Source organism: Nematolebias whitei, chromosome 18 (assembly GCF_014905685.2).
Source record: "Nematolebias whitei isolate Nwh7 chromosome 18, NemWhi1, whole genome shotgun sequence".
NCBI lineage: Eukaryota > Metazoa > Chordata > Actinopteri > Cyprinodontiformes > Rivulidae > Nematolebias > Nematolebias whitei.
The window spans coordinates 18,030,240-18,041,941 of record NC_056515.1 but is presented as its reverse complement, the minus strand read 5'-3'; the positions used below and the strand labels follow the sequence as shown (position 1 = coordinate 18,041,941).

General features: G+C 39.7%; 2 long non-coding RNA genes across 2 annotated transcripts; both read left to right on the top strand.

Moving 5' to 3' along the window:
- Nucleotides 1-994: 994 nt before the first annotated feature.
- Nucleotides 995-2,132, top strand: LOC119424398. Its single transcript, XR_005187505.1, has 3 exons — nucleotides 995-1,036; nucleotides 1,813-1,991; nucleotides 2,057-2,132. It is a non-coding gene; the product is annotated as an uncharacterized LOC119424398 (long non-coding RNA).
- Nucleotides 2,133-2,158: 26 nt separating this feature from the next.
- On the top strand, nucleotides 2,159-2,636 carry LOC119424399. The gene is made up of 3 exons (XR_005187506.1): nucleotides 2,159-2,214; nucleotides 2,388-2,430; nucleotides 2,570-2,636. It is a non-coding gene; the product is annotated as an uncharacterized LOC119424399 (long non-coding RNA).
- Nucleotides 2,637-11,702: the final 9,066 nt, after the last annotated feature.

Genomic DNA, 11,702 nt, shown 5'->3' with positions numbered 1-11,702 from the left:
AATGTGGTGTTGGGGTGGGGGGGGGGGGTTACAAAATATTATTTATTATATTAAATAATTATAAAACTTAAACACTAGACTTGACTCAGCAATTCAACTGTGACCCCACATTTGAATATTGGAGACACAATTTATGAAAGCAAGTGGAAAAAATATAAAATTGCCTCATATTCATGAGAATATTAAATTAATAAGCAAATACCACATTATACAAACCAATGTTCCATTATCATCCAAGCTTCTTCGGATTTATTCAAACTTTAAATTTTTGCAAAGTGTTGTATAGAAACAAAATATTTTATTGATTTCTTGACAGGGACTTGGACAAATCTGCATACGCCTTTTTGTAAAATAAATAAATAAGAATAAAATATCTATTGTTTGAAGAGGTTACATTCTTTTAAACGTTAGATTTGCTTTTTAGAGCAAACAACAACAAAAACAACAAAACTCTAGCTTAGCAGATGATGAAGATGATGCGTGTTAATAACCAAAAATATTAATATATGTAGTCAATTTAGAGCTTTCACTTCATTTTAGCAACCACAACCCTTTGTCGGGGGTTGCGGTAGTTCGGTGGTCAGTGCCGCGGTCTTGTAATCCTGAGGTTGTGGGTTTGAGCCCATGTTGCATCAGGAAGGGCATCTCATGTACTTTGTAAAACAAAATAGCCAGATCTTTCATGTGAGTTTTCTTGCTGTTGTGACCACTGAAGAAAGGAGCAGCCAAAAGAAATTTACTTATTTCATCTTAGCATGAGGTGGAAAAATCACAGTCAGTATGGTTTTTAAAACTATATGGAGGCCAAGTTGTAACTTTTTACTCACAGAGAATTATGACTAATATTTTTATCCAGTCTTTTTTTAAGTGTGGGTTTTTATTGATTCTTTTTGGAAAATAAGGCTTGTAATTTCTTTGAATTCAGACGGAGCTGCGGAGGAAGCAGGCCTGATGGTTGGAGACTACGTCCTGGCTGTTAATGGGACTGATGTCACCAGCATTCTTCACTCTGATGCTGCTATATTAGCAAAACAAGGTATGATATCCTGTTATGCTGTTTTTTTTTTTTTTTGCTACTTTTCCTTTTAATTACCCTATTAATTACCATTTTATTTTCATTTGTTAAAAAATAAAATAAATTTGTATGCATCCTTTATGACTGTCTATTGTTATTGTTGTTATTCACTGTGGTCATCACTCTGTTAAAATTCAGGTCTCTCTTGTAAATGAGTCCCCGAGGCTCAATGGGACTAACCTGTCTAAATAAAGGTTAAATGAATGTTAGTTTGTTGAGCTGGGCTGAGTGCTTGAGACTTTTCACCTGAACTACCTACAACCGGCTTAAAAATATTCAGTCTCTTTTTGTGTCATTTCTGTTTTGTAGCTCCTTAAACTGGAATTTGTTACTTCAACTATGGGTATTTTGTCTACAAAAATACTTTAGTTTAATAAGGCTGAATGAGATGAAACTAAGTGATTATGATGAAATGAATTAAAGATTAGTGCGGAAGGAGAAGCCGAATGTACACAAGCAGCGCTCATTTAATTTGAAGGCACTAGAACAGTTTGTTCATAGATGTCTAGATGCACCAAGCATCTAGGTGCATCTGCAAAAGGTGGTTTTTAAAGTGTTGACTTAAAGTGCATGAATACATACGCATGCACCACTTTTTAGTTTTATGTTGTTTAGTTGCAACGCAATAAAATAAAAAACATTTACCAATGATGGATGTGTGGATACTTGTGCAACTAAAGTGTACATTGACTCTAAGCTTAACACTTGAGTTAATTGGAATGTCATTACTATTGTAGGTCCGGATGTTCTCATGTTGACCATTGGATCAGATATTGCTCGAGGTCCTAACACACCAAGACCCCCATGTCGTGGTTACCTTTACAAGCGTACCCAGTCTGGCCTGATTAAAGGCTGGAGGAAGAGGTGGTTTGTTCTCACACATGACTGCTGCCTTCACTACTACAAACACAAAAGAGTAAGTAGGTGAATTAATATAAAAATTAAAACATAAAGAAGTGTTTAATGACATGGGTGTTATAGGATGAAGGCAAGAGGCAGCCATTGATATCAGTGCAGCTGGAAGGGGCTATGGTGGCTCCGGATAATTCCCTGGGAAAGCCGTTTGTGTTCAAGTGCCACCCTCAGTCTGGAAATCGAGCGTACATTCTCTGCGCCACTTCCAATCAAGAAATGAAAAGGTGAATTACAAACATGGCTAAAATTACATTTGCTTATTTTTTTAATTATTTGGAATATGAAGTGACACAAAATCAACAAGGCACAATTTTGAAATGACCATATACAAGCCATGTGCACTGTTTCTGATTTAAAAGTGTTTATAGTTTTCCTATTGATGTCGTTGTAACTCCAGGTGGTTGGAGGCCATGGAAACGGCTATTCATCCCATCACACAGGTATACTGATATAGTAGAGACTTTAAATTGCATTTAATTTTGACAATCTTGTTCATGACAATAGTAGATTCAAATGATAATTTGTCATATTTGCTTCAGAGACTACTGTAAACTATATTAATAAACCCCCATGTTTCAGAATCACGTGTGGATTGATGTCACGAGACACAACTCTAATCTGCCTCCTCTGGCTGTGAAAAACCCTGATTGTCTTGGATTGCTTCACAAAATGGACAAAAGCAAGGACACTTCAGTTCAGTATTACTGCATTCTGAAGGACGGGTGCCTCTACTTGTACAGCGGTATCAGGGCAACTCATGCACATGGTACGAACCTGCCAGGTTTAAGCCTTTTTTAATATGTTTTTACTATCTGTCACCATCAGTGTGGCTCTGTGTTGAATGTTCTCATTCTGTTTCATGTTTAAGTAATGCAGATATATTCAGTTTCTAAACAGCTTGTTCCAATAAATGAGTTTTTATGTCTCATGACATGAAACTGGATAAATAAATGATGTATAGGATTGTAATGACCACAGCATTGTCTCTGTCTTCAGGTGGAATCTACCTTCAGGGTTACTCGGTGCGAGAGCAACCCCATGGGTCCAAAAAGTCCATCATTGAACTAAAACCTCCATCAGATGAGTTCAAGACATTCTACTTCTGTGCTGAAAACGTTGCTGAAAATAAACGGTAAATTATTAACTTTCTTGACCCGCAAAACTGAAAAGTACCATGAATGAGGTGAAAACCAGACATTATAATAGCATGAGGTAACGCTACAATGAACCATAGGAGGTACAAGCAAAAACATGGGGTTAATAAACAAAACTGCTAAAGACATAACGGGGCACAACAAAAGGGAGAGCTGCCCAGCCCGCAATTAAAAAATGTGTGAAATACAACAAGTAAGAACACTTTGGAGTTGTATGCAAAACAAAATGCTAAAAGAAGTCAGGGCTGAGGGTGTAGTAGATTCAGATGGGGATTTATTTTTCATAGGAGGGCTTTTTCTGGGAGCTGCAACTTTGTCAAAGGCGACAGTCATGGAGGAGTCATGCTCATATACAGATTGTGACATCGAACTAGTTGTGAATGTCATAATCAAAACCGGTGCTATACCATTATGACGGAAATGACTTCCATCAAGCTACAGCAAAGATCTAAACTGACACTGTCCAGGCAAAGGGTGTACAATACAGAGGGGAAAAGTCAGGTGGGTGGGTTAGAGTAAATTAGATTAATAGTAACTTAACAAAGGACATGTTTGGAGAAATAAGATTACTAAACTGCAAACCTGTAAAAATAGAGCTAATGGATGATGCAGTGCCATACAGTGTGAGCACACCACACACTTCCTTTCCCTCTCCTCCTAAAAGTGGAATAAGAAATAAAGTGCATGCTCAGTCTTGGCTTATTGAGGAAGTTACCAGACCAACGGAATGGTGTGTGCCAATGGTGTCTGCTTCAAAGTGCAACAAGGACATGGCCAGAGTATGTGTGGATTTAAAACATCTGAATAAGGGAGCCAAGCATGAATGCTATATTCTGCCCACACCGGGGATCTAACTCCCAAGTCGACCGGAGCTAAAGTGTTCTCCATCTTGGATGCCTCCAGTGGGTTCTGGCAAATTCTGTTGGATTCCAGTTGCCCGAAACTGATCAGGTTCATAACTCCGATGGGCAGGTTTTGCTTCAGGAACCTTTCATTTAACATTACATCAGCGTCTGAGATCTTCTAACAGCTGATGAGCACCTTGCTCAAAGGCCTAGACGGAGCTGTTGTCGTGATGGACGACATATTGTTTTCAGGTCTAACAAAGAGGAGCATGACCAACACTTAAACTCAGTGTTACGGACAATCAAAACATCAGGTCTCAAACTCAACAGGGCTAAGTGCCATTTGGGGCACATTATCAGCGTGGATGGTGTGAAACCTGATGACAACAAAGTGGAAGATTTTACCAAGATGTCCAGCCCCACAGATGTGGAACAACTCAGACAGGTACTTGGACTAATAAAGTATGTGGGTAAATTCCTGCCAGGTGTGTCCACCGTGCTGCATCCACTCAAAAACCTGCTCAGGAAAGAGACTGCATGGGTGTGGGGTGAGTCTCAGTAGCAAGCATTACACAAAGTAAAACCAATGCTTGTGGCAGTGCCAGCATATTGTTACTACGATGCAGGCTGACCAAGGGTTGTTAGTGTGGACGCCAGCAGAAATGGCCTGGGTGGCATACTGTTACAGGACCACGATGGAGAGTTGCAGCGCATTGCCTTTTGTTCTTGCACACTCACGGATACAGAGAAAATATTTTTCTAGACTAAAAAAGGGTGTCTGTTATTTGTTTGGGCCTGCAAATGTTTTGCCCGCTACAGTCAAGGTATGGGCCATGTACCTCTACAAAGCGATCATAAGCGGTTTGTGCCTTTAATAAACTCGTACGACCTTGGCAAAATTCCACAGAGATGTCAGAGAAGGTTAATGCACTTGATGCGATTTAATGTCACTATTGAGCATGTTCTCGGTAAACAGGTAGTGGTGGCAGGTACACTCTCAGGAACATCCATTGCATGTAATCTGCCAGTCAGACGCAGAGAGCCAAGTCAAGGTGTTTGTGAACAATGTGGTGGCCAGCAAACCTATGAAGTCACAAAAGTTGGAAGAAATCCACAGAATCACTAGGACAGACACAGAACTTGACAAGGTAATCACTTTCATCAGAAAGGGGTGGCCTCGGAGAATGGCAAAGAGCTCGCCACTGCAAGGCTTCCATGCAACCAGAAGCCATCTTTCAAAGTCAGAGGGGCTAGTGCTCTACCATGATTGCATTGCAATCCCCAAATCACTCAGAACTAATGTTCTAGACCAACTACACAAAGGCCACCCAGGACTGACCAAAAGTCGTGAGCAATATAAATTAACAATGTGGTGGCCCAATGTTGGACTACAAATTACTGTACAGAGTGAGGTCATGCAACTTTTGCCGAGCACAAACCCACACAGAGACAGGAACCTCTCGTGATGACTCCCTTCCCCGATCACCCCTGGCATAGGATTGCATCAAGCCTGTGTGAGTTGGAGGGTAAGAACTTCCTGGAGTTGTTGATTATTTTTCAAGGGACATTTGATATCGCTTCCCTCACTACCACCACAAGCAGGCAAGTTATCAACAAGCTTAAACACGTTTGTGAGATGGGGCATCCCACTCGAACTAGTCAGCAACAATGGAACATAGTTCTCATCGTCAAAGTTTCAAGACTTTAAGCAGAGCTATGACTTCCCCCCCACTTAACCTCAAGTCCTCATTATCCACAGTAAACCAGGGCTACTGAAAGAGCAGTCCAAACAGCCAAATACATCCTCAAACAGCCTGACCCCTGCTTAGCTTTGATGAGCTATCGCTCTACACTAATGGCAGCAACCAGTGCAAGTCCAGCTCAGCTTATGACAGGACGACAAATCCACACCGCTGTTCCAGCTCTAGAAAATACATTTTTGCCCTGTCCAGCCAGTCAGGACATGGTGTATTAAAAAGATGCTGCATGTAAAGACTCATAGATTCTTCTACAACTAGCTTGTTCACTCCTTGAGTTGCACCCAGGTCAGATGGTTAAAGTGAAGCTTGATGGGAGACTAAGGGTGGACAATGCCAGCCAAAGTTATCAGCAAGTTCAGAAAGCCAAGATCCTACTTGATGGCCAATGGGAATGTGACCTGCCGAAACAGGCGACACCTTCGGGCTGTCCCAGGAGCAGTTGATCTAGATGAGCAGCAATAGCACACAGTTCCAGCCACACCACGGCAGGACTGTCCAACTACAGAGGTGGCGGCTCCCCAGGGAATCACCAGTGAGCCAGGCATTGCCTGGCCATGTCCCGGGGTCTCCCCTTGGATTGACCACGCCCGTGAGATCAACTTCAAGGGGGCATGAGATAAATATGCCTCTTTGATTTGGAGACTAATAGTGTTCCTGTATTCTTAAAGCACTGTTCTTGGATATTCAGAGTAATGTGAAAGAAAAAAATAAAACATTTAAAGTTATCAAAGATCATTCCATTGATGTCAAAATTAATGTTTTTTGGTTTTTAGGTCCAAATCATAACAAATGGGTTCAGTTTATTCCCACACAGAGTCATAAAACATAATACATAACTGCAAGATGCATGAATCAGGTCTCTGAAAAACTATTTAAAGCTTATAGAGGGAGCCTGGGTACATATAATTACATACAGGGTTACCTAAGTTATGTTCTGATATACGCATTGAGAAGTGAATTTATAATTTTGTTTGTGCCTTGCTAACTTTATTTTATTGTTAAAAAAAAAAAAGTCGGGTGGGGGATGTGGGATTTGCTTTTATTGTAAGGCCGCTGTAGCGGTTGCAGAGGAGCGCACATGAAAGTACAACTTTTGTACGTTCCCGCTGTTGTGCAATAAAAGCAGTTCATGAATGTCCTGGAAAAACTGAGTCTTCTTCTTTTATTAGCCTGAAAAACATAAACCAGACCTTCATTTGGCTAACCATTAGCCTAACCTGGATAAAGATTTGTGACATTTTCTCATAAAGTACAGTTGAAAACTGTTCGACAGAACATCATTAAAAAAAATGACCAGATTATCTCTAAAGAAGAGCTAACGTGATGTTGATGAAAGATTTTAAAAGGAGCTCTCTAAATTCCTGGATTGGGATGATGTATAGCACGTTAAAACAACATGGCTTAAAGCCACTAATTCATGGAGTTATGATGACGTTTCTGATCCTCTGTTCAGATGGATTTCAGCGATCAAAGCTTCGATAAAGAAGTGGCTGCCTCTACACCAGCTCCTTCAGGAATACACGAATCAACCACCAGAAGAGACCAGGATGTGAAACGCGGGACACGGCAGCAGTCGGACTCACGCTGTGAGCTTCCTGTTCTCAAGATGGCTCCAACTCCTTCCACTGTGCTGTCACTTTGAATTAAAACATGTTTACAGCATTTCACTTTTGCTGCAGTGCTTTGTTTTTTCCTTTCCTTTCAAAGTTGTTTTTTTATAATTTAAGCTCTTGTCTTTAACTATTTGTTAAAGTATCTTACAGTGTCACTAATAGTTTTCTGTTTTTGAATCAAGTTTTCTTACTTTTGAGATTCATCCTAAACACATCGTGTATAAAAAGTTCATTTTATGGGAGTAATTGACATTTAGTATACTTAGACAATTAGACACTGATCTTATGGAACAATTCCTACAAATAAAGATACACAAACGGTGATTATCAGATATTTTACTGGCATAAAATTGATGGAATCAGTTTGATGTTTTTGTACATTTGAGGTTAGTTTTGAATAAGTATAGACGATTGTAAAGATCAGATTTTTATTATTGATATGTGAAACTGTTTGGAAGAAGGTGGACCTTCTTTTTCTTATGACCGTATCTTTTTGTTGCTGATGGAAGATGTTAATTCTGTTTCTGTCAACCTCCTTAAACTTTCTAACTATTCCTTTCTGATGTTTTTCTAGCTGAAAATATTAGCCAACAGAAAACATTTTACAGCTAAATGAAGCCTAAACAGAAATTAATTTGTCCTGAGTTGAGAAAATGTTAAGTTTAAAATCTTTTTATTGTTTTTCAAACAGAATTATTTACATAGAGAGGACTAGTCAAAGGTTTTTCAAAAATTTACTGAGTTAGCGGGAGTTGTTGTTGACTTGTGTGAAAGAATTTTCAACATGTTTGTGCCTGTAATTTATTTTATGTACTTTTCACAGAGGGTTAAAACATTAAAATCTTTTTGATGGCATTTTAACTTTTCTTTATAACTTTGATTAGCCACTGCACAACTAAACATATTCTGTAAACTTTGAAATAATGAGCACATTTTGTATATAATGCTGTATTTGTGCTCTGTGTTATCCAACTTTGTACCTGTTCATTAACCATCCTGCTGTCCTTGGGTCAAAATGACCCCAGAAGCCTTTTGACCCAAGGACAGCAGGATGGTTAATCTGATAAACTCTGTGTCCCTTTTCTTTGTCATTCTCTAAGTTATAGATACCTGACTCTTATTTTTCTTGTATAAATCACAAAAAAATCTCTAAAAATTTATTTTTTAACAAGGTCTTTATTTAGTTTTTTTTTTTTCACATTTGTCTGCCTCCTGCTTTTTGTGTTTGTTAGATTTATCTCTGAACAACACATGATGGGGAGGAAATAAACAATTAACAAAAATATGAAAATAGTGTATAGACTGCAAAATCATCCATCAGGGCAGCCGACTCGGGACCCAAAAATCCCAGTTTTGATTCCCAGTCATTGCACATCTGTGGCGTCTCTGAAGACACCCTATCCCCAGTTGCTCCCCGGTTGCTTTCCACAGGTGCTCACTGCTCCACCTGGTGGTGGATGCGTTAAATGTAGAAATCCAATTTCATCATTGTATGGGACACATAACACATTATTATTATTATCCATAATCTTCCACTTGTTCTGAGTCTGTGTAGTGCAAAATCACATTACTGTAGTGTAATATTGCATTTTCCACACATTTAGGTAAGTTTGAGTTTAATTTTTCATGTTGCTTCAAATGCAAAATCTTTTGCTAAAATTTTTTGCCTAATTCGAGAAAAAAATCCATCCATCCATCCATCATTGTTACCCGCTTCTTCCTTTTTTGGGTTGTGGGGGTCACTGGTGCCCATGTCCAGCCATCACTGTGTGAGAGGCGGGGGACACCCTGGACAGGTCTCAGGTCCATCACAGAGACACATAGAGACAAACGAGACAAACAACCATTCACTCGCTCACTCACACCTAGGGACAAGTAAGCCTAACCTAAAAAAGTTAAATCCTCTGGACATTCAAAAAAGCAAAGCAAAACAAAAAAAAATTAGAAACGTTCCGTCTTTCATCCGAGAGACTTCCTCAGTCTGAGGTGCTGTTTTCAGCTCAGTCTCTTAAATAGCACCTTCTCAGAGTGGATCAACCAGTTTGCTGCTGACAACCAAAACCAGCTGATCACATGATCAAGAAGGACCATCAGCCTAACAATGGATCATTAGCACACTGATGGCTGTTTACTGTTCACAGAGGGCTGAGTGATACTAGCAATCACAGCATTGTAAGAGGGGGACAGTTGAACCCGGAGGCCTCCACCCCTGTTTAATGATGGACCATTTCTTTTCACAAAGATGGCCTCCTTTACTCCTCTCTCAAACCATCGTTCCTCTCTGTCCAGGATGTGAACATCTTCATCCCTGTGTAGTGAACTTGACCTGATGTCAAAACTAAGCCTAAGGTCAAAACCCTTGACCTTAAGAACCTTGTGGGACAGAAACTGTCATTTCATTGATTTGAATCCAGAAATACAGGTTCACCCATCCTGACTTTCTTTCTTGAAAATTCAAGTGAAAGAACACTCTCTTTTCTATTATCATTCCTGTTTTACAAATGTTTGATAATCAAAGTGTTTTAGTTCAAACATTTTAGATGTTACAGTGAACTAATCAATTTTATTAACTGTAAAACAGTAACAATGATTTTTAGTTGCTTATGCAAAGTAGAATTCATGTTAAGGCCTGTTACAGAGTAATTATGCATTTTCTGATTTCTGTCTTTGAATGAGCAAGTGTGCGTTTTCCAAGGTCAGGAGTCGAAGCAGACATGTGTTGGAACAACTGTCTTGTTTACATCCTCTCAGACGTCAACAGAGAAGTTGGCACCTGTTTCTCCAAACTCGCCAAAACAAAACTCTCTCTGTCTCTGAGAACATTTTCAATCTGTTCCAATAACATTCTAGCTGTTTTCTGACTTCTAGTAACCTCTTACATCACAAAACACACCCCTGTCTGGTTGATATTGACCAATCAGGAACGCTCAAATATACCAGAAATAGAGCCCTTTAAATGCCGGTACTTCCTAGTTCTCTCAGTCCTGAGATGTTCGCAGTTCTGTGAAGTCGTTTGGGAGAACAGAAGTCCAGCCATGATAAGGCTCTTCCGAGTTTGGATTATAACATCTTCCACCTCTGAGTGGAACTTCTGAAGGACTCCACTCATGTGAAGTCCACTTGCTGAGGTGAGCTTGTGTCAGACGGGATATCGTCACTACTTCGGACGGGTCACAGCCATCCTATGGAGACGCTGGACAGGTAGCGTTAACTGGAACTCCGTATCTGCTGATTCATCTTCAGAGAGGTAACGAGTCAAGTTTACTACCGAGCGTACCGAGGAAAAGCTGGGTTCGAATGGAGAGTGTCGGTTCTGGTCAACACTCCCCCTCACACACCATCTTTTACTCCCTTTAAACTTCACTTTCCATCTTTAAATTCTTCTCTCAAGTAGAAATCCTTCCAGATAATTTAGAAATGTCTGTGTAAAGTGCTCATCCACCGCCGTGTGGATAATTGATCACAATTGTACAGCCCGCTGATTAATTATGTTGTTATTCTCATATTTTGCCAAATTAATGTAAATGTTTGATGTAAACTTTGATTCTGTAAAATAAATGACCACATTCATTTTGATGGGTCAAAGATAAATAACGTCTCACGTTACATTTTATTAAATTCAATGCACGTTTTATTCAGTCCAGAAAAATGAAGAATCCGTTTTAATTGATGAATATATCTCAGCATCTGTTCGTCTACACCTGAAAGAGTGACCGCTGGCCTGGAGATGAGTGTAGACCTCAGAATCCTGGCCTGATGATGTTGATCTTCTGTGCTGGTCCATCCTTTTGGCCAGTGGCTGTTTAGTTTCCCCGATGTAAGACTGATCACCCTCCTGACACTGAACAACATACACAATATTACTCTGTTTGTGCCAGGGGACTGGATCTTTGGGATGAACCAGTCTTTGCCGTAATGTATTTTGGGGTTTAAAAGACATTGGGACGTTATCTAAAAAAGTTAAATCTGGTCCTCTGGACATTCAAATGTCAAATGTTATGACATTTTGAATGTCCAGAGGACCAGATTTAACTTTTTTAGATTTTTCTACCTGGATTGTTGCGCATGCATCAGGATAAATCAGCCTAACATGCATGTTTTTGGTCTGTGGGAGGAAACTGGAGTACCCGGACAAAACCCACGCATGCACGGAGAGAACATGCAAACTCCACCCAGAATGGTCACTGGGCCAGGGTTTGAACCAGGGCAACCTGCTCCCTGAGAGGCAGCAGCTCTACAAACTGTGCCATCGTGCTGCCAGAGAGAAAAGTACAATATTCTTAAAATTTTAATACTGAAACAATATTTGAGACATTTATTTCTTTACTATAAAATTAGTC